This window comes from Gekko japonicus, unplaced genomic scaffold, assembly GCF_001447785.1.
Source record: "Gekko japonicus isolate JY-2015 unplaced genomic scaffold, Gekko_japonicus_V1.1 scaffold134, whole genome shotgun sequence".
Lineage (NCBI taxonomy): Eukaryota > Metazoa > Chordata > Lepidosauria > Squamata > Gekkonidae > Gekko > Gekko japonicus.
The window spans coordinates 1,762,097-1,788,998 of record NW_015172007.1 but is presented as its reverse complement, the minus strand read 5'-3'; the positions used below and the strand labels follow the sequence as shown (position 1 = coordinate 1,788,998).

At 45.0% G+C, this 26,902-nt stretch overlaps 1 protein-coding gene across 2 annotated transcripts in view; it reads left to right on the top strand.

The window, feature by feature from the left end:
* The window catches only part of LRRC8D (leucine-rich repeat containing 8 family member D), a 107,355-nt gene that overhangs the window by 24,959 nt on the left and 55,494 nt on the right, over positions 1-26,902 (top strand). Inside the window, exon 1 of one of the 2 annotated variants that reach the window (XM_015420184.1) lies at positions 22,302-22,351. The exons of the other annotated variant lie outside the window; for it this stretch is intronic. The gene's annotated coding sequence lies outside the window, so the exon portion shown is untranslated. Of the gene's footprint in view, positions 1-22,301; positions 22,352-26,902 lie in introns of those variants that run through there. 2 annotated transcript variants of the gene reach the window in all.

Below are 26,902 nucleotides of genomic sequence, written 5' to 3'. Positions count from 1 at the left end.
TTCTTCATGGTATTTTTGCATTTGTGTGTGTGTGTGCGCGCGCACCTGTGCCTGGAAGTCATGGCGACCTCTGGCGACTCCTACTGGGGCATGGAGGACGTTCAGAGGGTGGCTTGATAACCCTGCCTCTGCCTCCTGACCTTGGTATTCTCTGGAGGTCTCCCACCCAAATACTTGCCAGGGTTGGCCCTGCTTAGTTTTTGAGATCTGACGAGACTGGGCTTGCCTGGGCTATCCAGGCCTGAGGTTTTCCAAGGGAACTTGGAATCTTCCAATAATAGCCTATAATTTTTTCTTCAGGCGCAAATGTATCTACTGCCCTTTAACTCATAATATGTAACAAGCAGTGTTCCCTCTAAGCTGAGTTAGTGTGAGCTAGCTCACAGTTTTTTAGCCTCCAGCTCACACATTTTTGTCTTGGCTCAGGAGAGGTCGGCTCCAGAGCAGACTGATTTATGCAGTAGCCAAATCGCTCGCTTACAACTTTAATGCCCGTAGCTCACAAAGTAGAATTTTTGCTCACAAGACTCCACAGCTTAGAGGGAGCATTGGTAACAAGCCATTGTATTCTGAGCTGCAGGGATTTGTCAAGCACTTCTGTGCAATGATAGGATTATGTGTTTTTTATGCTCTGTTGGTATAGATATGTGTATACTCATAAATGAAGCATGTAAGCCCAGACGGCATGTCTCTAGCTGCTACTGGGTGCTGCTGGTCCCCTAACTACAGTCTTGTGTAGAGTAATTCCAGTCTAATCCTACCGAAATTAATGGGTTTAGACTGGAGTAACTCTTTTTTAGGATTGCACTATCACACAACCCAACTTTTTTGGGGGTGAGGGGTATTGGATAACAAGGCCCTGAGCCGGCCTTGGCTGGGAGGGAGGAATATAAATCTAAATATATAAATAAATAAATAAATAAATAAGAATTCAACCCCTTTTCCCAAGTACTGCAGCCCTGCTCAAATCAGCAGCTTCACCCCAGCAGCAGCTCCACCCCAAGCACCCCAGCACAGGAGAGTCAGTCACAAATTTCTTCTGTCTAGCTTGTCTCTTGGCCCTTAGACTAGAGTGTTTGAGCCAGCCGTATTCACCTTTAGTGGAAAAACCTTATTCTGCTTTGGCAGAATTGCCAAATGGAGAGTTCAGCACAGTTGCAAACAATCCTTTCCGCATCCCTGGTTTTAACAAGACATGGCCTCTCCCTCTCCTTTTCTTTTTTTCTGCCAAAAGTTGTTTCATGCAGGGGAATCAAAGCTGTTTTTGAAGTATAGCAGTACCTCTGTGTTTTCTCCCAACAGCATTCTTAAAGCCTTGCAAACTGGTTTCCCAGCCTCTTTGACAAACAGCTGGAGAAGTCTGTCTGAGAAGGACCTTCATTTGGCAGAGGTAGAAAAGCTTTAGGGCCCCAAAAAGGTCTTTGAGGGAGTAGATTGTATCTCTTGAACTTTCTGTATGCTAGCAAACAAGTAACCTTAAAAGTGAGTGGCATAATCAGTATGAAACCAGCAGTACTGCATTGGCAGTATTCAGTTCAGACACTCTTGCCCTTGTTTGTTCCATGCATTCATTAATTGGGCTAGTCCTTGTTTCTTACTGTTATCTAAAACATCTGAGCCTCCCTGTTCTTCATTGCCCTGCAAGCCACCCAAGATGAATTCGTTTTGAGAGGAGACAATGAAGAACCTGGGATACTTCAGCTTTGAGGGGAAAACATATCTTAAAATAGAACTGAGAGCATTTTTAAATTGAATAGTTGGCAACTTGGCATGTTTGCAAGCCTGTACCATGTAAACCACTTAATTAAGAAGAAATCTAGAAATCAGGTATGGAATACCTGTTTTTAAGAATGAGAAGAATCCTTTCACTATACAGGAAGCCAGAAGGCCATCATTTTCATAACTCTTTATCATAAGTATATCCAGTCACAGTTGGACACTTTATTCAATTCATTTTACCCTGCCTTTCTCCCCAGTGGGGACCCAAAGTGGCTTGCATCATTCTCCTCTCTTCCATTTACTTGTTTCATTAAAAAACCATTAATCAATGTTTCCAGAGGTTTAGTATTTGCTTATCACAATGACTGGATTGTTAATTCTGCTCTTCCTGCAAGGAGCTCAGGGGAGGCATACATAATTCTATCCCTCACTGTTATTTTGCTCTCTGCTCACCCTGAGAGAGGTTAGGCTGAGAGTGTGGCTGATCCAAAGTCACAGGAATACTTTATGGCAGAGTGAGCATTGGAACCTGTGTCTCCCAGGTCCTCATCCTTCACTATTGACTGTCCCACACTGGGTCTCACTAGTATTACCTCCATAACAATGAGGAACTAAACAACTGAAAGATGCAGTTGGCAGTGTTAGTGATAAAAATTGTCCAAAAAGTATTTTGAGAGCTGTGAAGAAATGCATTTTTTCTTTGGAGGTTTGAAGTGAGCAAAACCTTCACCCTTGAGTTTTAAAAGTTTTTTCCCCCCTTCTCTGAGCAGGCAGGAAGGGGGAGAGGTCAGTTCAATTCCTTTCCAGATGTACCTCAGCCCACCTTCATACAAATGCTAATAGATCTAGCAGGAGAGATGGTGGTTGGGCCAAACTCTCCCCCTTCTCCAAAGAGAGAACAGAGATTTGGAAAGACTTTAGGAAGGAAATTTCTGGAGATGTCAGAATAAGCTTCCTTGACCTGGCCTGACCGGTCAGTGGGAGGGGAAAGGGAGAAGATAAAACTCCTGGGAGCAAGGAGGAGGTTCTCTTTGGTGTTGAGTCCATCAGAACAGATAGAACTCTTAACTGAGGTCTGGAGGAGGCAGCCATTTAACCATGTGCTGTCTTTGAAGAGCTGGAGGAACTTCAAGGTAAATGTAACTCTGTAGAGATCTATAACATCATACGCTAAGGAATCTGTCCTAAATTTTTAAAATTCGATAGGGCATGTATAGAGAGAGGAACAGAGGAATTGTGTTTTACCTATTTCTTTTGAATCCCTTGCTCAGTCTGGTGCTGGGCTAAAAGTATGCTTGTGAACATTTTCTTTTTTATAAATACTTTATATTTTTGGATACTGGTAGTGGTTCTCTGTACCACATAGACCTCCACTGTCTTGGACATGCTATTTTAAAAGGAGGGCCAGGGGGGAAGCAGGCAGCAAGGGGCTATTCCTCCAGTGGTGCACAAGGCAGTAAACTGTCCCCATGGTGATCAGGTGCTGGGCAGCAGGAGACACAGAGGCAAGGGAAGGGAAACTGGGAGTCCTGACCCTTCCCATGGGCAATTCCTTACAAAGGTCAGGTAGTGGTGGCTGGTTACCCAAGAGAGAAAGAAAAGCCTCTCCAGGTGTTGGGAAAACCGGGGGGGGGGGCAGGGTGGAATAGGGCCTTGGAGGCCAGAACAGGCCCATTCTGCCACAGGAGCCGAGAGAGAGAGAGACTGTGAAAGCCATGCTGTGTTTCTTTGAGAATGCGCCCTGATCCAAATCTTGTTGCTTAATGGCTGCACTGTAACTTTGATAATGAGAAAATAGTATAGTATAATAGGCTTTTGCAGTATGTTGTAGTATTTCATCCCTCCCCCCCTTTGGTAACAACCAAACACAGACTTTGTGATTAACATAAAACACTCTGTAGCTTGTGGATAGCCACGTTTGCAATTGCCATCAGCCAGAACAGCCACATGACTACTGTTTGCTGTGTGGACCAACTCACGAAACATATACCTACAATAATACAAGGTATAACTATTAACCCCCCTCATGGATCACTGCCTTGTCGTGGCGAGGGGGCTTGCATGGTTCGATGATGCTGTGGGCTATGCCGTGGAGGGCCACCCAAGATGGACAGGCCACAGCAGAGAACTCAGACCAAGCGTGATCCCCTGGAGAAGGAAATGGCAACCCACTCCAGTATTTTTGCCAAGAAAACCCCATGGACAGTATCAAAAGGCTAAAAGATATGACGCCGGAAGATGATCCCCTCAGGTCAGAAGGTGTCCAATATGCTACTGGGGAAGAGCAGAGGGCAAGTACAAGTAACCCCAGAAAGAGTGAAGCTGCTGAGCCGAAGCCGAAAGGACGCTCAGTTGTGGATGTGTCTGATGGTGAAAGGAAAGTCCGATGCTGTAAAGAACAATACTGCATAGGAACCTGGAATGTCAGATCTATGAATCAAGGTAAGCTTGACGTGGTCAAAAATGAGATGGCAAGACTGAACATCGATATCTTAGGAATCAGTGAACTAAAGTGGACAGGAATGGGCAAATTTAACTCAAAAGACCGTTATATCTACTACTGTGGCCAGGAATCTCGTAGAAAAAATGGTGTGGCCTTTATACTCAACAAGAGAGTGCAAAAGTCAGTACTGGGATACAATCTCAAAAATGACAGAATGATTTCGGTCTGATTCCAAGGCAAACCATTCAGCATCACAGTAATCCAAGTCTATGCTATCCAGTCAGTAAAAACAAGACCTGGAGCTGACTGTGGTTCAGATCATGAGCTACTCATTGCAAAATTCAGACTTAAACTGAAGAAAATCGGGAAAACCATGAGGCCATTCAGGTTTGACCTAGATCACATCCCTGATGAATATACAGTAGAGGTGAAGAATAGATTCAAGGGTCTGGATTTGATAGATAGAGTGCCTGAAGAACTATGGACAGAGGTTCGTGACATCGTACAGGAGGCAGCAATCACCACCATCCCAAAGAAAAAGAAATGTAAGAAAGCAAAGTGGCTTTCTGATGAGGCTTTACAAATAGCAGAGGAAAGAAGGAAAGCGAAAGGCAAAGGCGAAAAGGAAAGATTTACCCAACTGAACGCAGATTTCCAGAGAACAGCAAGGAGAGATAAGGAGGCCTTCCTGAATGAACAGTGCAAAGTAATAGAAGAAAACAATAGAATGGGAAGGACTAGAGATCTCTTCAAGAAAATTGGAGAAATCAAGGGAGCGTTCCATGCAAAGCTGGCCATGATAAAGGACAAAAACGGTAGGGACCTAACAGAAGCAGAAGAGATTAGGAAAAGATGGCAAGAATACACAGAAGAACTATACAAGAAAGACCTCGATGTCCTTGACAACCACGACGGTATAATCACTGACCTCGAGCCAGACATCCTGGAATGTGAAGTTAAATGGGCCTTAGAAAGCATTGCTAACAACAAAGCTAGTGGAGGTGATGGTATTCCAGTTGAGCTATTCAAAGTCTTAGAAGATGATGCTGTTAAAGTGCTGCACTCCATTTGCCAGCAAATTTGGATAACGCAACAGTGGCCACAGGATTGGAAAAGGTCAGTATACATTCCAATCCCAAAGAAGGGCAATGCCAAGGAATGTTCAAACTATCGCACAATTGCACTCATATCACACGCTAGCAAGGTCATGCTCAAGATCCTACAAGCTAGGCTTCAACAGTACGTGGATAGAGAACTGCCAGAAGTACAAGCTGGGTTTCGAAGAGGTAGAGGAACTAGAGATCAAATTGCCAACATTCGCTGGATTATGGAGAAAGCAAGAGAGTACCAGAAAAATATCTACTTCTGCTTCATTGACTATGCTAAAGCTTTTGACTGTGTGGATCACAACAAACTATGGCAGGGCCTTAAAGAGATGGGAGTACCAGACCACCTCACATGTCTCTTGAGAAACCTGTATAAGGGCCAAGAAGCGACAGTTAGAACCGGATATGGAACAACTGATTGGTTCAGCATAGGAAAAGGAGTACGACAAGGATGTATATTGTCGCCTTGCTTATTTAATATATATGCAGAGTACATCATGCGAAATGCTGGCCTGGATGAATCACAAGCGGGAATTAAGATTGCTGGGGAAAAGATCAACAACCTCAGATATGCAGACGATACCACTCTGATGGCAGAAAGTGAAGAGGACCTCAAGAGCCTCTTGCTCAGGGTAAAAGAGGAGAGCGCAAAAGTGGGCTTGAAGCTCAACATCAAAAAAACTAAGATCATGGCATCCGGCCCCATCACTCCTTGGCAAATAGAAGGGGAAGTCGTGGAAGTAGTGACAGACTTCACGTTCCTGGGATCCCAGATCACCGCAGACTGTGACTGCAGCCATGAAATTAAAAGACGCCTGCCTGCTCCTTGGGAGGAAAGCGATGGCGAACCTAAACAGCATGATAAAAAGTAGAGACATCACCCTGCCAACAAAAGTCCGCATGTTCAAAGCAATGGTATTCCCAGTAGTCATGTATGGCTGCGAGAGTTAGACTATAAGGAAGGCCGAGTGCCGAAGAAAAGATTCTTTTGAACTATGGTGCTGGAGAAGACTCTTGAGAGTCCCTTGGACTGCAAGAAGATCAAATCAGTCAATCCTAAAAGAAATCAACCCTGACTGTTCCCTAGAAGGTCAGATAATGAAACTGAAGCTCAACTACTTTGGCCACCAAATAAGAAGGGAGCACTCTCTGGAGAAGACCCTGATGCTGGGAAAGATTGAAGGTCAAAGAAGACGAGGACGGCAAAGGATGAGATGGTTAGACAGTGTCATAGATGCAACGAACATGAAATTGAGCAAACTTCAGAGGACGGCGGAAGACCGGAAGGCCTGGTGTGATCTGGTCCATGGGGTCGCGAAGAGTCTGACTCGACTGTGCAACTGAACGACAACAAAAATAAGTATTAACAACAACCTTAACACTTCTGAGCATGTAGCGTTGTCTTTCCCCACTACTGTTGGAGCTTTACCTAGCCCTTGTGTATTTTGAGTGAGGGGAAGGGCTTTCCACTCTGCCTTCTCACTTCTCCTAAGCAATAAGGCACAGCAGCTCAGGTGAAGGAGTGAGATTGCCAAGGAGCTCAGGGGAGAGCAAGCTGGCCGTGCAGAAAGGGAAATAAAGCCCCTGCCACCCCACTGTGGCCAGCTTGCTCTTTTCCCAGATGGCTGCCATAGTCGTGATTTTACTCTCTTCTCTGCGGCCAGCTGTTTTGAGGTGGGAACCACTTTCCAACCACCAGCCCCAATAAGCAAGGGCCTTGCTTACTTTCCTGAAACATGGGGCAGGTACCACTTTGGGGAAGAGTGCTCAGAAGAGCCGCAGGTTGCTCCTGAGCAACTGAGTGGTATCACTGGCATGAAATGTTCATATTGTGGTAAGATTGTCGGAGAAGGCTGTGGGAGATCTGTGTCAAATCCTCTTCCCTAACTGTGGGAACCTACCAATTCTCTCAGGATAAAATAGGGTTGCCAAATCAGACTTACCTCGCTGGCGGGGGATTCTGGGGTGGCTGCCGGAGCGTGTGTGCGTGCGCAGTGCGCGCCACATGCACGTCACAGGGAAGTGACATCATGACGCCGGGCACACTGGGGGCGGGGCCACAGCCATTTGAGGGGAAAACTCTATGTTTTCCCCTCAAATGGATGTGGCCCCGCCCCCAGCGTGCCCGGCGTCATGACATCACTTCCCTGTGAGGTGCATGGGGGGCGGGGTTTCCCCCGGGGCCTGATTCCGCGGGGGCAGAAATCGGGCCTCCAAAGCGGGGGGAAATCCGCCCCCCGGGGGGACTTGCCAGCCCAAGGATAAAAAGAGGGTGGGGAAATCTTTGAAGGAAGTGCTAGATAAAAACTTAATACATAAATATGCTGTTCTTTGTATTTCAATCTAGGAACTAAGATTGGGACAGAAGCAGACGGGGTATCTTTAATGTACTGATAAATACACCCCATTGAAATTAGCACAACTGATTCCAGTTAGGATCATACTGTAAATGTATTCTCTATTTTTTCATAATCCAAGAATGACATATAATTAGGGATTCTGTAGGGACTCATTGTGCCTGACTTTCATGTAGTATGGGCATGATTATACAGGACCTTAAGTCATAACAAAAGGAAAGTGTGGGGCGTTACTGCCTTTGAGTTCTCCCATAAACCCAGTTACAAAGAGGAGTGTTGTGGTTCATTCAAGACTAGCAGACTGTCTGTAGCTTACTAAGCTTTTATGGGATACAGTAAGATGAATGCAGAATTTGAAATCCAGTTACATTTAGAATGCCTGGTTTTTTGTTTTCTAATGGCCTTAATCTATTCCAGTTTATTTGCTTGTTTTTTTTAAAGGAAGAAATCCTTGTGATGTGTTTTGTTTCACTAGCTTTTATCGAAATCCACATAATGCTGTGTTTATCTAAAAGAATTTCATGTTATTATACTCTGTTTTTACTTTAGTCCATCAGTGATGACAGCCTGGATTTCACTTATGTGAACAGAAGCAGTAGTAAGTGGTCATATGTTGATATAAACCTTGCTTGCAAGGTTTACTTTAGTGTAACTTCTTAAAAATTCTTACCCCTCATTAGCATCTGAGCATAACTGTTCTCATGAATGGAGATTTACTGTTTGTATGTGTTTGTCTAATTCATGGGGTTAGCTCTATGGGTCATTTTCTACCAGTGGAAGGGGAGGTGATTTTCACAGATTGCCCACACTGACTGCTTAGCCACTATTTACCTGTCATATTGTTCCTCAGTGTGCCCTGTGTGCCAGCCTCCGGTAGGACATGGGGATCCCCTGGAATTACAGTTTATCTCCAGATTACAGAGATCCATTCCGCTGGAGAAAATGTATGCTTTAGAGGGTGGACTCTATGTCATTGTACCCCACTGAGGTCCCTGTCCTCCCTAGGCTCCACCCCCAAATTTCCAGGCATTTTCCAGATTAGATGTTGCAACCCCTACCCCCTCATCCCCTGCTGGTGGCCAGGGGGGACTTGGCAACCCTAGTGCCTTGCCCCCCAGGAACAGAATTTCAGGGAGGTTAGTGTGAGAAGGAGGAGGGAAGTTCTGTTCTACTGGGAGTAGTGCCTTCTTTAAGCAGAAATAACCTTTGTATCCAACTCATAATGTCTAAAATTTAAAAAAAAAGTGCCTGGCAGACTTTGGAAATGAACTGTATATGCATGTTTCTGAAAATTTGTTTCAATAATTCAATAATAAACATTTAAGGTGTGAAATATTACCATATGCTAAACAATTGAACAGATAAGTTGTTAAAACAAGAAAGCAAAAAGTGCCAGTTGTATTTGTGGGAATCTGCTTTGCTGCAAATTGAACAGTTTCCCCCTTTATTAGGTTATTTCATGAAAATATCCAAGGACATGTTGACTGTGGTGAATGTTCTTAATATTTTTCCCCCTAACACCATTGATTTTTTAATTGTTTTGTTATACTTTTTGCAGAAAAGGTAGGATAGAGATTATTTTTTCTTAGCTGAAATATAATGTTCTAAGTCAGATTACTGACTTAAAAAAATAGAACATGTTTTGAAGCCTGTTTACTACTAAGTCAATCCATGTGACTAGGAACACTTTCGTCACATGTTCCCAATTGTTTTCATAAAATATTCACAAGGGATCTAGACTTTATGTTTAATCTAATGAATGTTTAGAACTATACATTAGAAACCTTCATGGCTATGATCCAGAAAAATATGAACTCCTCCTTTCCATTTTATATAAAAATTATAAATTTTATAGAGAAAACAAAGGAAAGAAGCTTTTTGCTGGTGTAAAGAAATTTGAATTTAAAAGATGCAGCTTGTGAGCACTGGCCTAGCCCATTGTTTTTAGAAATGGTAATCCAGCCAAAGCTAAATACTTTTGGGTCCCATTAATTTCATACTCATAGTATTGGATCCTACCATCAGGTCCCGTTAGCACCCCCATGATTCTCCAGCACAAGGAATGAAATGTAAGTTCCAGGCCAGAGTGAAACATATGTAATTCTCCTGTTTACAAGCAAAAGAGTTAAATGAACTGCTACAGGCCATGGCTGGTTGGCTTAGGCTGAACTGGCTGAAATTGAATCCGACAAGGACGGAGGTCCTTTGCCTGAGTCGGGGCAGTCTGAGGGTATGGATCCCACTCCCAAGCTTCGATGGGACACCTTTGGTGCCAGCGCTGGAGGTTAGGCGTTTGGGAGAGCTCCTGGATGCCTCCTTAACAATGGAGGCCCAGGTAGCAGCCATTGCCAAGTCAGCCTTTTATCATATTCGGCTGATCAGGCAGTTGGTTCCCTTCCTCAAATGCAACGACTTGGCAACAGTGATCCATGCAATGGTCATCTCGAGACTGGACTACTGTAATGCTCTCTACATGGGGCTGCCCTTCTCTCAAATTCGGAAGCTGCAGCTGGTGCAAAATGCTGTGGCCAGGTTGTTGATGGGACTCCCAATCTAGAAGCACATCCAGTCTGTGTTTAAGGTATTGCACTGGCTGTAAATAGTATACCGAATTCATTTAAAGGTGCTGGTTTTTACCTTTAAAGCCCTTTGTGTTCTGAGGCCTACATACCTGAGGGACTGCCTTTCCCCACATATTCCTCAGTAGGGTTCCCAAATCCCCCCGGGAGGCGGATTTCCCCCCGCTTTCAAGGCCCAACTTCCGCCCCGCGTGGAATCGAGCCTGGGGGAAACCCCACACCCGCGTGCGCGTCACCCGGATGTGACGTCGCACGCTGGGGGCAAGGCCACGCCATTTGAGGGGAAAACTCTTTGTTTTCCCCTCAAATGGCATGGCCCCGCCCCCAGCGTGCGACGTCACTTCCGGGTGGCGCGTGCACACAAATTAGACGCCGGCCGGGAGCCTCCCGCTCCCGGCCAAAATGCATTTGGCAACCCTATTCCTCAGAGAGCACTGCATTCAGGGGTCCAGAATTTATTGGCCCTCCTGAGTCTTAAGGAGGCCAGGCTGTCGACAACCAGGGCCAGAGCCTTCTCGGTGGCGGATCCATCTTGGTGGAACGAGCTCCCAGAAGAAATCAGGGCCAGTGTTCCCTCTAAGCTGAGTTAGTGTGAGCTAGCTCACAGTTTTTTAGGCTCCAGCTCACACATTTTTGTCTTCGCTCAGGAAGGATGGCCCTGAGCTGGCCCCGGCTGGGAGTAGGGTTCCCAAGTCCATTTCTCTCCGCGGCGGGGGGCTCCCGGATGGCGTCTTGAGCGCGCACACGCGCCACATTCACATCAGCCAGAGGTGACGTGATGACGCCGGGCATGCATAGCGGGTTGCCCTCAGATTGGCCCCGCCCCCAGCATGCCCTGCGTCATCACGTCACCTCCGGCTGACGTGCACGCCGGGGTCGGGTTCTCCCCGGGGCCCGATTCCGCGATGGCGGAAATCGGGCCTCCAAAGCGGGGGGTTATCCACCCCTCGGGGGGACTTGGCAGCCTTAGCTGGGAGGGTGGGGTGGAAATGTGAAGAATAAATAAATAAAGTAAATAAAACAGTATGGAATCAATGCAACATTAAATAAGTACTGGCTGTATCCCTTTTGTCCTGTCATCATCGCTGTATTGCTGCTTCAAGGACAGTATTGCTTCGGACAATCCTACGTGATTTGATAAATGTCCTACCCACACCAATTTTACTTCTGTTTGGTTTCCTATCCTAACTTATCTATCCAACTTGCAGGATATTCCTCCAGTGATGGATATCCTATGGCTACGGTAAAATGGGTCACTCAGTCTCAGATGTTTTGTAATATTACTGTTTGTTGTACCTGAATTAAGGCTCTAGTAACGTCCTTTCTTATGTTTCGAGATGCGAGTGTGATTGTATAGAGTTTGCTCATGTCAACTACTAACTTTAACTGTTATTTGTACTATATGGTGATATAACTCACTGAAGCTTCAAATTGTATTTTTATGTAGTTTATGTACATCTATCTTCAAATTGTATTTTTATGTAGTTTATGTAAAAATTTAATAAAAATAATTTTTTAAAAATAAAAAAGACAGTATTGCTGCCCTGACCTGGATAGCCCAGGCAAGCCCAATCTCATCAGATCTCGGAAGCTAAGCAGGGCTGATCCTGGCAAGTACTTGGAAGGGAGATCTCCAAGGAATACCAGGGCTGGGACGCAGAGGCCGGCAGTAGTAATCCACCTCTCTGAAACGTCCAAGCCCTACTAGGGGTTGCCAGAAGTCAACTATGACTTCCAGGCACACACACACACACACAAATACTCACCCAAAAAAGACAGTATTGCTGATTCTGAATGCGTTCCAGCACATGTTAACTAGTAGTAGTGGTAGTAGGGAAAAGGATAAGAAATTGGGTGTCTTTGCAGTGATAAAAAAATGATCTCTAATGTACTCATAATATGGAAATGTATGGCTACTAACTGGGAAAGCTGAATAGAACCTCAGTATTCATGGGCGGTATGCCTCTGGGGAGATGTTGGAAACACACCTGAAGGAATTGCAAAACACTCTCATGCTCTGCTTCTGAGTTTCCCAGGACTTTTACTCTAATCGATAATGCAGTCAAGCATCTGTATAGCAGATGTTGCAACAGTATGTGCTATGTTTCAGATAATATGTTGAATCATGCTGGAGCTGCATGCCACACTAATGCTTGTCAGTTAAGAAGTCAAGTGGATCATGTATACACTGAAGTTGAGTATACAGTGATAATACCATGACCTTACCTAGTTATTTCAGCTTTCTTCAAGATAGGGTTACCATGTGCCTGCCCGAGGTGGGTGAACTCCCACCCCTGTTCTCAGCTGCCCATGCTTGATCAGTTGAGCAGTGGGAGAAAAATGGGGGAGGGGGCGAGTTGCAGACACTGTGATATCACTTCCCCAGAACTGACATTACAACATCACCGATTCTCTAGGAATTTCCCCTCATTTCAGTTATCTTTATCATAGATATTGGGGAAATTCCTAGCTTGTTGTAGGGGCTGTGACATCATGTCTGGGCAATCACCCAGAAATGATATTAGAGCAGCTGCGACACTCTCCTGGCCAGAGTCTGCTCCCCCAAGCATCCAGAATTTGCAGGCACCGGCCTGGCAGCCTTACTCTAGGATCAGTCATTTGCTTGTGATAGTGAGAATCTTTTACCTAATTTTCACTGCTTATGCTTTTAACTTGCTGTTTATTTAGTGGCATATTCTAACACTTCTCCCTGTTTAAGTAACAGTAACTGTCTCTCATGAAGCTTTCTGCGGTCCCAAACCAACATGGACATCACCCATAAGCCGCTTTAAATGTAGCATGGTGACTGTCTCCACACTGATAATGTGCACTGCTTTATTTTTTGGCACATCATGGCAGATTTCCCACCCCTGCCTGCAGGGGTGTTCAGAAACCACCCAATCCACCTGCTGAGCTGCTCCACAGTTTGCTGCCACATGGAGTGCTTTGAAAAGTGAATTCTGTGGTGTCTATGCAAAGTGTACCAATTCTCTTCCCCACAAAGGTCTTTTGTTTGAAAATCAGTTGACTGGAGAATGACATCTTTACCAGCGACTGTTTACCTAGTGAAAGGGCTTTGAATATCAGTAGCCTGAACTGCTGTATACACAAATGCCAAAGAGTTTATGTATCTGACCCAATGAAGCAAACACCTTCCTGGTAGTTTCACAGATTGTGTTTGGAGCTTGCTTTGTTTACTGTACAGTTCAAGTACCATGCCCCCCCCCTTTTGAAAGGAGTTAAAATACTACTGATATTCCTGTCAAAGGAGTGTGCAAGACCAGTTCTCTCAGCACTGATAATAATCAGTGGCGCCCAGGAGAGTGCTTCCCTGACTAGAAACATAGCACCATATTTTAAAGAAGAGAAAAGGGGATCCCCCCACACACCATGGGTCTCAATTAATGTTATATAGAAGAAGAAGAAGAGATTGGATTTATACCCCGCCCTTCACTTGGAGTCTCAGAGCGGCTTACAAATTCCTTTCCCTCCCCCTCCCCACAACAGACACCCTGTGAGGTGGGTGGGGCTGAGAGAACTCTGACGCAAACTGCTCTTTTTCAAGGACAGCTGTGCCAGAGCTTGTGACTGACCCAAGGTCACATCAACAGGTGCAAGTGGAGGAGTGGGGAATCAATCCCGGCTCTCCCAGATTAGAGTCTGCACACTTAGCCACTACACCAAACTAGTAAAACCAATTGGGTTGTAGATAAATCTAGATTTTATTTGGGAGTAATCTTGCTATTATATTCAGCTACTGTATCAGGTAAAGTTCCGACTCTGGAAGTTTATGTATAACTTATAAATGTAGATTCTTATTACTGGTAGTATTTGGACATATCAATGTATCTGTATACAATAATTGGACAAGAACTGTAGTACATTTATTTAATAGAGTAAGAAGTAGGTTTGCCTCTTCATAAAAAACATAGTTTTCACACCATTGCAACATAAGGGTTTTTGTTCATATAAATACAAGAAATTAGAGTCTTAACAACTTTTGAGCACTTTATAGCTTATGTACTCCAACCCTCCAGAAGTGTCTTTGATATATATTTTTGGAATCTTTCCCATATTGTGTGGAAATATGTGTGTGTCTACAATTTTGTTAAAAATGTAGCACAGTTTTAGTGGCTCTTACTCCAAATGGACAATTGAAATTGTATTCCTCCAGGCTGGCAGTTTCCGGGGTTCTAACAGGACCCACTGCTGCCCTTAACCACCCATGTACACTTCCCCTCTTGTGAGTCTTCCTGCCACCCTTGCTCCCAGCCACATGCATTGCCCAGTGCCACGTGTAGGGGAACACAGGTGCTGAGAGGGCTTGTGAGCAAGCTGGTGGGGAAAGAAGAACACATGGATGAGGAGGGTGGCCAGAATTCTCTGTTTGCCAAATGGAACTGACCCTGCCTTCCTCAACATTTTATTTATTATTTTTCAAATTTATATTCTTCCCTCCCCATGAACGGGCTCAGGGCAGATCACAACAATAATTAGGCCAATTGGCATCACAAAAAACGCAATAATAGTTAAAACATTGAAACAAATAATTTAAAAACAGATTGCACCAGTTATTGTACAGTCTCTGATAGTGAGGCCGCTGGACTCTAAGCTTGTTTAATCTGGGCCACGTGGTAGTGGTGGCTTCAGCAGGGGAGGCCGACTTTTTTACTGGATGGCCACTGCCTCAACCAAAGGCTTGGCAGAACAGCTCCATTTTACAGGCACTATCGAATGATAGAAGGTCTCACAGAGCCCTGATCTCATGCGGGAGCATGTTCCACCAGGCCAGGGCAAAGAAATCCCTGGTCCTGGTCGAGGCTAAATGGATGTCCCTCAGGCTGCGGGACAGCCAGCAGATCTTGATTGGCAAGAGTGCAAGGCTCTCCAGGGCACCTTTGGGGAGAGGCGGTCCCTTAGGTATGTCGACCCCAGGCCGCGCGAGGCTTTGAAGGTCAATACCAGTACCTTGAAGTGGATCCAGTACTCAGTTGGCATCTTCTGTTTAAATAATCATACAAGACCCTTTTGTTCATCTTATAAGGTAGGGTTGAAATTGGTCTGTCTTTCCACATTCTGCTTACTTTTAGAACAAACATCAAGCTAGCTTTCCATTCCATCTGGGCATTTAATTTGTCAATCAGTCTAACTATACAAGAAAAGGAAGTAGGATTTGGTGCGTAATTTTCTGAAAATGGAAAAGTCTCATAAAGGCCTGCAGAACATGGAATATGTTTTCATTGATCCCTGTTGACACGGGAACACATAGTGAATGCTGACGCTGCAAGAAAATTGGAAGGTTCATAGCTTTCACTGACTCTAGATGAGCAAAACCAAAGTAGGCCCAAAGTTGTTACAGTAGAGTCATTCTACTCTTTACATTTGTTTGACTTTGACTAGTGTAGGGTTAAAACAATGAAGATATATCTTGAGATCTTCTGTTTCACCTAATCAAAAAAAAGAAAACAAGAACTGAAGGCATTGTTAGAATAGTGCTTCCCATCCATTTGATGTCACTGTGGACAGAGTGTACAACCTCAGTATAAGTTCTTTGAAAAGTGTATTATATGGAACTAAGGATTCCCTGTGGAATTCCAAAGAAATTGATGAATGTTGTTCGGAAGCAGTTGCCATCGATGCCCAGCACTCACTGAGGTAATAAACATGTCTGAACGGTATACTCCAGGCTGCATATGGAGACTCATATGACTAAGTGCACCTGTATACAAAATAATTCCCTGCACATAAAAAAGACTAGGCTAGAATTCTTCACTGATAGCTGGATTTTAAGGGTTTATGGGTACAGATTAGTTCTTTGAAAGGTATAGAAGCATGTAGATGCTGGTAATCATAAACATTATATCCTTTCACTTACCAAAAGCTTTCAGCAAGGTCTCTCATCACAGACTCTTGAGTTTATTTAGCAGTCATGGGGTAAGAGGACAGGTCCCCATATGGATTAAACACTGGTTAATAACAGGAAACAAAGAGTAGGAATAAATGAACAGTTCTGTGTGTGTGTATGTGTGTGTGTGAGAGAGAGCGCGCCTGGAAGTCATGGTGACTTCTGGTAACCCCTAGTGAGGCTAGGACGTTTCAGAGAAGTGGCTTTAATATTGCCTACCTCTGCGTCCCACTCCTGGTATTCCTTGGAGGAGGTTGCCCTTCCAAGTACTTGCCAGGGTTGGCCCTGCTTAGCTTCTGAGATCTGATGAGATTGGGCTTGCCTGGGCTATCCACATCAGAGCAATGAACAGTTCTTGCAGTGGAGGGAAGTAAGCAGTGAGGTCTCACATGGATCAGTATTAGGACAAGTGCTGTTTAATTTGCTAGATAGAGAATAGAGCTTTGTTTCCATGCCCCATAGTAGTGGAAGTTGGGAGCCCCCAAATAAGTTGATGGGCAATAGATTCAAGTACTCAACAAGTATTAATTGGCAGAATTTGCTGCCTTTAGATGTACCACAAGCGTAGATGACTTTAAAAGGGAGTTCAGCAGATTCATAGAGGTTAGTTCCATCAGCCTTGGTGACTGAATGGAACCTCTGCATTCAGAGGCAATAAATCTATGAATACCAGGAAGCAGCTTTGGAAGAAGGCCATGGCCTCTGTGTCCCATTTGTTTACCTGAGAGCTGGTTGGCCACTGTAAGAGATAGGATGCTGGATGTGATGCAGCAGGGCATCTCTTTGTGTCCTTTATGAGCATTCAGTCACATTGCATCCCCCTATGCATATGTGTGTGTGCATCCACTCTTGTGGTCTGAAGTACAGCCCACACACAGGTTTACCACTCAGTAAGAATTTACAATTATTTTACAGTGGTCTATTCCAAAGGCAATCATGCAACAGAAGGTCTACTTTTGTTTCCTAAGTTGAAATTTTTTTTTTGAAAAAGGAAATGTTAATGCAAAAGTCCCGTGCATCTTAAGAGTGAAAATCCTATGCTTTAACTTTGAAAGAGAACTGGGCATGACTCAGCATTTGTGCTATCTGCACTCTCATATTCCTTGCTTTGTGTCTTATTGATGGTGTGATGCAAAATAACATTCACTTTAAAACAGCTAGAAAGGAATGTGAATCACCAATTACTATGGATTGTGTGATTGCTGATGGAATGTGTCCCTCCCCCCCCATTTCTCTGGAGAACTGCCAGTCATGTTTGGCCAGCATGCTCTCCATACTTTGAAGAAAATATGCCACATGCTAACTGAACAAATTCAACAGAACCATTTCATTGTCTCACAAATATTTAAAATGAGACATAAAAGCGACTTGGAATACACAGGGTTTCTTGTGCAGGTCCACAAGACCAGATGACTTTTGAGGCAACACAAGAACTGTAATTTCAAAACAGTAATTTTTATTTAATGTTTAGTTGACATCAACAGGACGGCAGCATTTCTACCACCCTTAGAACTTGAAGTCTCTGCTACATGTGCAATTAATTCCAAAGCATAATAGGAAAGTCATTCTCAAGGAATATGAATCACTTGAGACAAACAGTCATGGACTCCGTGTCGTTTTCTTATTGGATCAGATCTGTCCTCCAATCTCTGCTGTAGTTAGAACAGCAGACAAAAAGTATTATAATAATTCTGTTATTGGAAATGTGGGGACAATCTATAAAACATATTCTCATATAGTGACAAACCATATGAGTTCCTTACTGCAGTAGTTTCCAAGTTTTTTTGGTATGCTGACCTAAAACTCCAAATTTACTTAGTACGGTGACTAAGGTTACCAGCGCTGGGTTGGGAAATACCTGGAGATTTTGAGGTTGGAGCCTGAGGAGGTGGAGTTCGGAGAGGGACCTCCGCAGGGTATATTGCCACGACAATCCACCTTCAAAGCAGCCATTGTCTCCAGGGAAACTAAACTTTGTCACCTGGAGACCAGTTGTAATTCCAGGAGATCTCCAGCCACTGGCTGGAGGTTGGCAACCCTAGTGGTGACCCATTTTAAAAAAACCAAGGATGTACAAATCTGTAACACTGCAAAAGCCTGGGGCCCATTTTCACAGGTTTCACAGCACATAGCTGGAAATGCTTCCCTGCTGTATGTATGTATAGAAGCCTACCTATTGCAATGGCTGGGAAAATATGTACTGCAAGGAGAGAGAATGCACTGCATGTTTTTTGGAGTACAGAGTATACAACTGGACCATGGGGGAGTAAAACCTAAGAGGCTGGTTAAATACAATTTTTATTGGTCAATTTGCAGTCATTGGCTTTACCAATGATACTTTATAAAACCACTTTATCATTTGATTCTCCTGCATAGTATTCTCCTTTGTCGGTGAGGTTTTCCTTTTTGGGTTCCATTGAGTAACTGCTTCTCCCCATCACTACCTTGTTTGTTTGTATTGTATACAGCAGTGGAGAATGGTCAAGTAAGTACTATTCAAGGTAGTTTTTGAGTGTTTGAAGATCTGACAGAGAATCAAGACATTTTCATCTTTCATTTAGGGTGTTTGTATTTCCCATAGAAGCACATGAAAAGCTTTGCATCCTGAAAAGATGGTCTTGGATGCTTCCTTTGAGTCATGAAGATGCATTGCACTTTAATGGAGGAGATGGTGTATGACTGTATTCCAGCAGAAAACAGTGTGTGCTACAGAATTGTTCCTGGACCCTCAGTCAGTTGCTTCATATGTCACACAGGGCTTGTGTTAAAGATTTAGTGTGCTGGTGTGAGGACGCCATAGCACAAAAGGTAGATACACACGTCTTTTCTTTGCCACATGTACCCCATGAAAGCATGCTGATGAGGCCAGCAGTTAATCATAGCTCTCCAGTACCTGATTTTCTGATGTACACACAATGAAATTAGTACATGAATCTGCAGTGCATATTATGTGTTTTGGTTAAAACCGTAATGTGTATCTTTGAAGGATGTGATCTTGTTCTGCCTATGGGAAAGGAAAGGTTTGGAGGTACCCATTCTGCAGGCTGCACATTAGTGGATGGCAACACAAAACCTTCTGCTCCTCCCTTGGGAGTTTCCACCGTCAAACACTCAGCCGTCTATTGCCAGGAACAGGAATCAGCACCCTGAGCAGTGGGATCTGAATCATTTGATGTCACATGGGAAGGACAGGAGGCAGGGAAACAGCAAGAGAAATATGGGGGGGGGAGGGGAAATAGGGGTGGGGAAACTAGGTAGTGCTTACTTCCTTGCTGTCTCTCTTTTCATTTTGCTGTTCAGTGATGGTAGCTGATGTGGGTGGGTGTTTCACAGGTCTCAATCACTGCTTTGCTTGCTAGTAAACAGGGAAAGAAGGAATAGGTTGACCCAGCCTTCTGTTTGCTTCCCACTCCTTGGCTCTTTTCTTGTTTGTTCAGCCTCATGCCTTTGCATGTGCACTTCATTCTCCGTGCGCATTGTGCTCAAAACTTTTTAATGATGTGGCTGTGTTTCACAAGAGTGCCCCGTGTCTATACATGTTAATGAGGGCCACTTTTCATATTATTGGGAATAAAATTTAATCTAAAGTCAGATCATACCGCTCCCATGGCTCTTGAAATGTCTAATTATGCCATTGTCTTTTAGGGTGAGAAACCTGTTTAGCCAGGTTTAAAAAGGAATTGTTGAAGGGGAAAATTAAAATGTTTTGGGAAACTTAAAAGGAAGAGTCTGACGCCTTAATGACCAGTGGTACATAAACTTGGAAGGAAGATACAACCTGTGCTGTATTCAGCACTGGTGGTTGCTGCCAAAAAACCTTCTGCTCTGTGTGCTATTAGCAGCACTTACCGGTAATTCCTTTACTGCATGCGTAGGTCTAATTGCTCGAAGCATTTGTACATCATGTATTGTAGCTCTGTGGGCAGCTAGCTTATAAATACATTTTAAAACAATAGAAATACTGAGACACTGCTTATTGCCCTATGCCGACTGTGCCGGTGTGAGACATATAGATCAGAGTGTGTGATTGGGGCCTGAGACACCTGGGCTACAGTCCTCACTCTGCCATGGAAGCTCACCAGGTGACCTTTGGCTCATCACAATCTCTCAGCCTTACCTGCCTGATAAGGTGGCTGATGTGAGGATGAGGCGGAGGAGGGGAGAACGTGACAAGCTGCTTTGGGTTCCCACGGGGGAGAAAAGTTGGATATAAAAAATAAGTCATAAGTCAGTTAAACGGGGAAGATGGGGAAGTACTGCATTGATGTCCGTTCCAGCAAATGGCACAAATCCCTAAAGCATAAACAAATACCAAGTGCTCTGATCTCTCCAATGCAGACATTCAGTGAACAGGAAAGGCAGACTTGTTCTGTGCCCTTGTCTGTTGTACTTCCTGCCTCAGTTCCCTTTTCTGCTCTGTCCATAGTTAGGTTGCAGTTCAGTGATTATGCTAATACAGGTTGTGGCTGGAGGGAGAAGGGTGTGATAACGCATAGTCATAACTAGTCCAGCCCATTCCTGTCTTGATTTTCCGGAGTGTATTACCTATGTGTCCACACCTTGATGATCCTAATTTTTTTTTTTTTTGAAGCAGCCAGCCTTTGCAGATTTGTACAAGGGTAAAACCGCATGCATTTTAAGAGGACTTGTAGTGTGTTTTTTAAAAATATTTCCATAATGTTCACAGAGGGAGAGATGTTTGTGAGACTGAAAACACCAAGGATACTTCCTAAGTGACACCTCTGGTCAGAGCTACAGGAATATGCAGCAAACAAGATCTGCTCCGGTGGTCCATTATAAAATGTGGGCGCTAGGGGGAAGGCCCCACAGTTTGCTGTATTAAATAAGGGTACAGGCAACCAAGAGCAAGCCTTTAGTAAGAACTTTTTTTTTTGTTATGCAACCTAGTGACTTCTGCAAAACCAGCAGCGCTCTCCACTGTTGGCTGCAATGGTCCAAGCCTTCCCGCTCCATCCCCACCCCCAGCCACCTCATCGAAGTCTGCAAAAGGTATAGATGCAGACGATTTCCCATCCTGACCTCGGGAATCGGTCGGGGTTGGCGATTCAGCTAGAGGAGGCAAACGGTGCCAGAAATGGGGAACTTTGTCAGTTGTGCAACTACCTCCTCAACTCAAGTTGTTTTGTAGGAAAGGAAATGAGAGAAGCGCCAGCACGCGATTTAAAGGTTGGAGGGAAGGCTGACAGGTAGCGAGCCCGATCAGCGTCGAAGACTGCAGTGAGCATGAAAGCGGGCAGGTAGCGAGCCCGAACAGCGTCGAAGACTGCAGTGAGCATGAAAGGGCGCTGAAGGGAGCCGAAAATCCTTGCTCAAGGGTGATCTGTGGGGCTAGGAAATGGGACGGACTGTCTGTTCGTAACTAGCCGGCTGCGAACTGGATCTTTTTTCCTTTCCGTTTCATTTTTTTAACAGGAAGCGCCTGGAGGTTTGGCTAAAATGACTGAGTGACTGCTCGGATGCGCCTCTGTTTTTATTTATTTATTTTGGTCCGCGGCCCCATCTGTGTCCCCCCGGAACTGCAGCTCCGGCGCCCAGCAGGAAGAGGAGTGCGGTTTGATCAGGTACAGAAAGGGGGGCGGGGGCAGGCATGGCGTGTAAGACTCATAAGCAGCCCCCTTCGTCCTAAGGTGAACGGCACCGCTTCCTTCTCCCATCCATCCTCCTCCTTCCCCCCGTTTTGTCGCCTGCATCCATCCTGTCGGCGCCGGCTGCTTGCGTGCTCGCTTGCTGCGCGCCAGGCGCAAATGCGCAGTTGGCAAGCCGGGCTTGTAGGGGCGGGAGAAGCGGGGTGGGGAGAGCAAGTGGCGATGGGAAACGGCACGTTGTTTTCCTTGAGCAGGGCTTTGCAGTGAGCATGCTTCCCCGCGACCGGCTTATTCCAGCCTGCGAGCGCCGGCTGTTGCTTCTGGCCCTTTGTTCGTTCGTGCCGCCACCCGAGGGATTTGATCACGACCCAGGGAGCCGCGCACACAATGGTGGCGGCGGCGGCGGCCAGGAAGCAGAAAGCGAGCCGCGAGCATCAGGGCATGCCGGCCTCGGCCAGGAGCTGCTGCTGGTGGAAGAGGAGGAGGGGAAGCGACGCTGAACTGCAGACGCGACTTTGAACGGCAGCAGACACAACTCCGGGCTCGCCGGGTCGTCTCTTGTAGATTAAAAAAGGGAAGAGAGAAAGGAGGGAGGAGGCCCGGTAGAGGCTTGGTGGCCTCTTCCCTGTCAAAGCAGTAAGTTCACTCATTGGTGCACCGAAACAAAACGGGGGGGGGGGCAGACTGAGTGTGTTGGGTTTTTAACGGGGACCAGGAGATGCAGTAAGGGATATCAGAGGTTTTCGGTGCACAGTTCTGGCTCAGCCGTCGGGGGGTGGGTGGGCTGTCTTTTTTGTGTGCTTCTCTCTACCCCCTCCCCCTGCTTATTTAAATTTGTATCCTCTCAGAGCTTGATGTACACGCACACAGTTTTCAGACATGTCACCCGCAGCTCAGTGTTCGGAGCTGTGGGTGACATGTCTGAAAACTGTGTGCGTGTAAGGATGTAATATAAACGATAGCTGCTGCCGTGGTGAGTTGTATGCATGGATAAAATACTCCTCCCCTTTAAAGATCCTGGCTCCAGAGACAGTTGCCACTGACTGCAGCAGGGTGAATGTTTTTGTGCCCTGATGTCCCTGCATTGATCAATACTGCTACATTTCAGTGTTCCCTCCATTTGCTGTCTTTTGCAAGCTGTCTAGCCGTCTGGCAAGTGCAAGAGGCTGGCAAGATGCCGTTAGAGTTGCTGTAGGTAAGCAAAGCCTGGAAAGAGGTTCGGGGGTCCTGGAGAAGAGCAAAGCCACTCTTGCCTTGAAATACCTACTGAAGAAAGCACCCTTTGATGGGGGGGGGGGATGTGTCTGTCCAGGTGTAATCTTTAGTGCCTATCAACACTGTGGCTCTGTGGGTTCTTTTAATAATTTGCTTGTTTTTGTAAAGACCATCTTTATTGTTGGAAATGTAGGTGTGTGTGAGAGAGAGAGCAGAACAATTGTGGTGTACATCAAACAAGGGTTAGAGAGGAAACAAAGCAGCTTGATTGCATTTAGCAACAGCCAATAAAGTGCTCTCTTTGGCGCAGACACACTGTGTTGTCTTCTGTAGAAAGACTTCTTGATCAGCCCTACTATTTCTGGGACTAGGTGCTGATTAACGTACAATGCCTTGTCCATGCATAGGTCTTGATCCAAGTAAAATTGCAGCCAAATTTGCCTTGCCCCTTCTCTGCTGAGTAACTACATCAGAGTCCATTCCTGCAATAACTTTCCTCATCACAATTTTGCTTATGTTACACCTACATTTCATTGTTTATCTTAATCCCCCCCCTTTCCTGATATTCTTGCTGAGTATTAGTTTTCTCCTTGCAGCAAGCAAAGATGTCATCCTCCATATTTGAAACACCTTTGCAGAGTTACTATAATGGACGTAGAGTGAAGTGACTCTCCACTTGATTGATAATGGGAAAACTTACTGTGCAGTGGTTCCCCCAGAGTGGCCTAGATTACTGTTGAATCTTGCAGCAGCAACTAAAGTCAATTTTTCCATTTGAGCATGTGGAATGTAATGGTGGCTGGTTGCTGAAGTTAAAAACAAAAAGATTAGGAATTGCTCATCCAATTATCAAGCTGTGCAGGGATAAAACTAATAGCAAATCAGTCTGATGGGCTATAGGGGTCTTATGGCATTTCTGGCAGTGTGATTTTCCAGGGTTGCCAGCTTTTTTAAAATAGCAAGGCTCCTGTGCCTTTTAAACTAATAGCTGACACATGGGAAGGCAGCAGGTAAACCCTTTTCTTGTTGCTTCATTTTCTTGTCAGGGAAGGGTTCGCTGCCCAGTTTGCAAAAATTTAGCCCGCTTGTTAAAGGCATAAAGGCCCTTGGACCCTCCTTATTCAAGGAGTCCATTAAAATACTGTCCATTCTCACTCCACTGCCAGAACATCTTGAAGATGGGAGTTCTTGGTTGTGGACAGAGGTGTAAGGCGCTCAGCTTTGCTGAAAATGACTCAATAGTTGTTTAGTTGTGTACATCTTTGTAAAAATTCTTTAAATATCCAAGAGTGCGACGATTCATGTATGTATGGCAACATGTGTACCCTCTAATTTAAGAATGTAGTTAAGGGGTGTGGGGAATTTCCTGCAGAGGTAAAGAAAATGTTTGCCTCTGCTTGAGTATGCAAAGAGCCTGAAGAGAACCCAACTTTCAGTGTTTTAGTTGCTTATTTGCCAGTGCTGAAAGTATAAAGGCCTACGCTGCAGTTTTTTTAGTAATGAATTTTTAACTACTGATCTCAGAAAGTACTTACTGTGCCCTTTGAAGATTTTTGAAGAACCATGAAGCCCATAGGTACCTGACCTGCCAAGCCTGTTTCTGAATGCCAAATTAAACTTAATGGGAGGCAGATCTATGTATTTAAGAAAGTAAAGGGCCCAGTCAGGAAAGAGTTAACTTCTTTTTCAGCCTGAAGGCAAAGCCGAAAGGGGACACACTTCTCTCTGAGCTGCTGAAATGACTGAGCAGGCCAGTAGTTAAAGGAGGCCAGTTCTAGCTAAAGGACATAAGCATAAAAGTTGCAAATGTTGGCAAGGGGAAAGGCGCCACCCATCTTCCCCTTCTCTTCCAGCTCCTTGCTAAAGGTGCAAGCACATATACACACACACATAAAAACTGTAGTCACAAGAGCAGCTTCTGCTCTCCCCTTGCATCCTAATGCATTATAAAGGTTCAGCTCTGCATAGTACTTGGCGTGAGTAAGGTATCATGGGAGTTGTCAGTTTCTTGCAGTCAGCATGTTAAATGGTCCAGGAAGGGTCCTGTAGGTGGAAAGTGCCATCAAGTAGTAGCAAACTTATGGTGACCTCGTAGGGTTTTCAAAGGAAGAGACATTCAGAGGTGGTTTGCCCTTGCCTGCCTCTGCATTGTGACCCTGGATTTCTTTGGTGGTCTCCCATCCAAATACTAACCAAGGCTGATCCTGCTTAGCTTCTGAGATCTGACGAGATTGGGCTAGCCTGGGCTATCCAAGTCAGGGCAGGAAAGGCACTGGTCATGGAAAGTGCTGTCGAGTCACAGCTGACTTACGTTGACCCTGTGGCATTCAGAGGAGGTTGACCATTGCCTGCCTCTGCATCATGGCCAGTGTTCCATCTTAGCTGAGTTAGTGTGAGCTAGCTCACAGTTTTTTAGCTTCCGGCTCACACGTTTTTGCCTTGGCTCAGGAAGGATGGCTGCAGAGCAAACGGATCTATGCAGTAGCCAAATCACTCGCTCACAACTTGAATGCCACTAGCTCACAAACTAGAATGTTTGCTCACAAGATTCCACAGCTTTAGAGGGGGCATTGATCATAACCCTGGTATTCCTTGGAGGTCTCTCATCCAAATACTAGCCAGGGCTATCCTGCTTAGCTTCTGAGATCTGCCAAGATCAGGCTAGCCTGGGTTATTCAGGTCAGGGCTAGAAAGGCAATATGCAACACTATTTTGCCAATAGTTTTCCTGCTCTAGGATTTTGTCCTAGTTTTCTAAGATGGATGAATTCTGCCTTTGGGTTTATTTATTCCATCCTTCTGAGGAAGCTCATATAGAAGGTGCTGCTTTTAGTAGCGAAAGCATCTGTCAAGACAGTGGAAACCACATAGTGCTGTGCTCAGATTCCTCAGTTATTCTCAAGATTAATAGTTCTCTTGAATTCCTGTGCAGACTTTACCACCTTGACATGTGCAGGGTTCCTAATATTTATGTGGACATTGCCAAGGAGATTAGACTGACAGATGTATTATTTATGTTTCATAAGCCCAGCTTTCGGGGTTACTGGATGTATCAACAGCAGCTGGATCAGGTAGTATGTCAGCCTAGTGTTTCAAATTCAAAGTTTCCCTGAAGGACATCTGTATTCTGGGCCAGCTGGGGAGTTAAAATGGCCCAGGAGTAAGCTCAGCTAAGTGTCCCCTCATTGCACTGGAGAAAGCAACTAGTGAGCTGACAGTGGCCATTGTTGCTGCTGAATGGTCTGAGCCAAATGGCCGGTGCAGCACTGACAGCAGTTGATTGCTTGGCTTTGTTTGGTTGTCAGTGGTCTTCCTGTGCAGGCGACTTGGAACTTCCCTCATAAGCTACATGGTCAGCCTACCCCTCACCTGTCTACTTTTATTCAACATTACCAAATAGTTGCAAGGGCCTAAGCAGACACCTTATTTAGCAAGTCCTGAAAGACACCATTCTTTGGATTTTGACACTGTAGGCCAGGGTCTCCCAGCCTTTATGATCCTGTGGGCATCTTTGGAATTCTGACACAGGGTAGTGGGCGCAACCACAAAATGGCTGTCACAGGAGGCAAAGACACACAAACAAACACATACACACAAATGGAAGTAATCCAAGTGAAGGGGAGAAGAGAGGTAACTGTAAAGATACTGTGGGAAGGAGAAGTGAGAGTTGATAAAACCAACGCTGTGATGGCAGTTGCCATCAAAGCAGTGTTATTTAAATGGGCACAGACAATCAGATCTCCAGTGGCCAGTCAGAAGCCACTCTGGGCAAGAGCCTCACTTGGCCCCATCCAGTTCCTGAAAATTCTTAGTGGTTGCTAAGAAAGGTGTTGTCAGGTGCCATGGTGCCCACAGGCCCTGTGTTGGAGATTCCTGTTGTAGGCACTATACTTGGACACCCCATTTATGTCTGATCTCCTTTCACTTGTGCAAGAAAGCAGAATTGAAAGAACTGTGTCACTTTATTGTTCAG